Source organism: Papio anubis, chromosome 8 (genome assembly GCF_008728515.1).
Source record: "Papio anubis isolate 15944 chromosome 8, Panubis1.0, whole genome shotgun sequence".
Lineage (NCBI taxonomy): Eukaryota > Metazoa > Chordata > Mammalia > Primates > Cercopithecidae > Papio > Papio anubis.
The window spans coordinates 63,147,358-63,149,230 of record NC_044983.1 but is presented as its reverse complement, the minus strand read 5'-3'; the positions used below and the strand labels follow the sequence as shown (position 1 = coordinate 63,149,230).

General features: G+C 46.9%; 1 pseudogene; it reads right to left on the bottom strand.

Moving 5' to 3' along the window:
* Positions 1-952: 952 nt before the first annotated feature.
* Positions 953-1,533, bottom strand: LOC101007109 (annotated as a pseudogene).
* Positions 1,534-1,873: the final 340 nt, after the last annotated feature.

Genomic DNA, 1,873 nt, shown 5'->3' with positions numbered 1-1,873 from the left:
TGCAGTAGTGAGATCCATTCTGCACCTCCAACCCTGAAGCGACAGGAAGCCGAGAGACTCCGTCCTCAAAATGCAGGAGGACACTCAATTAAACTTATGTTTTTAATTTATATTTCTTTTTTTTTTTTTTTTTGTAGTGTTTAAGGCAGTATGATGAGAAGCAAGCCTGTAATCCAGCACTCAGGGGCGAGGCGAGGCGGGATCCGCGAGGTCAGGAGGGTCGGGGCCATCCACCAGGCTGACCACGGGTGGAAACCCTGTCTCTACTAAAATACCAAAACTTGAGGCGAGGTGGCGAGCGCCTGTAGTCAGCTACTCGGGAGGCTGAGGCAGGAGAATGCGTGAACCGGGAGGCCCGGAGCTTGCAGCGAGGCGAGATCCGACCACTGCACTCCAGCCTGGGTGGCAAGCGAGACTCCGTCTCAAAAAGAAACAGTGTTTTGCTCTTGTTGCCCCAGGCTGGAGTGTAGTGGTGTGATCTCGGCTCACTGCAGCCTCCACCTCCCGGGTTCAAGAAAATCTCCTGCCTCTGTCTCCCAAGTAGCTGGGATAAGTGCCCACCACCATACCTGGCTAATTTTTGGTATTTTTAGTAGAGACAGGGTTTCGCCATGTTGGCCAGGCTGGTCTCAAACTCTGGTCTCAGGTGATCCACCCTCCTTAGCCTCCCAAAGTGCTAGGATTACAGGCATGAGCCACCGCACCCAGTCACAATTAAATTTAAATTTCAGATTAAAAACCAGATACGTTTTTAGTATAATTATGTCCCTTGCAAGTATGTCCATGCGTATACATCCGAAATACGCAAGGGATTCTAACTTTCTAAACTTAGTGACCACTCTGTAGGTAGAAACACTGGGGGTCAGCTATTGACAAAAGCTACAGAAACATGTACTGAATCTCATTTTTAACCTTTTTTTTTTTTTTACCTTTGTCTTTATTTGTGCTGAATTTATTCCTGTGCCATATGTTTTTGCCTCTTCAGTTTCTACTCGGATATCTTTTTTTTCTGTGCAACCTCCTCTTCTGGTTCAGTGTGTTCCTTTTCAGCAAAGACCATCTCGATGTGGCAGGGAGAGCTCACGTACGGGTTGATCTGACCATGAGCTCTGTAAGTCCGATGGCGCATCTTAAATGCTTTGTTCACCTGGCTGTGCTCAATGACCAGAGCATCTACATCTAAACCCTGAAGTTCAGCATTACTGTCTGCATTTTAAAGCACGTGCAGCAAAAATTCAAGACTCTTTGGGCCACCAGCCGTGTGCCCAGCCACAATGTTTGGCCTGGGAGCACCTACCCACTCCACAATTGTAACTTCGGAACGGTACACAGTTTCTGTAAAGTGACATCTTTCCGATACTTGGTGGCTTTCCATATAGGCATAGCCTTCATGGCCTTGGCAGTTTCACAGGTGTTCTTAAAGTGAACATGAAGATTTGAACCTCTTCATGATTTCGCGGAGTTTTTCTGGGTCAAGTGAGTGGCAAACCGTTTTCACAGATCACCTCAGGCCACTTAGGGGAAGAGGAAGAGCGGTGAGTTCTAGCTAACTTTTAAACATATGCAATGTGCAAACATTTCTCCTCTATTTAAAGAGCTTGACTAATAAGAAATCATTGCCTGTGGATAAAAATGTTGTTATATCCGTTAGCAGAGCTACATGCTGCTAGTGGGGCCTTTCCTGTAAATGGCCCTAATAAAGTCAGAAATTTAAAACCAAACCATTTTTGGCCGGGCGCGGTGGCTCAAGCCTGTAATCCCAGCACTTTGGGAGGCCGAGACGGGCGGATCACGAGGTCAGGAGATCGAGACCATCCTGGCTAACACAGTGAAACCCCGTCTCTACTAAAAAATACGAAAACTTAGACGGGCG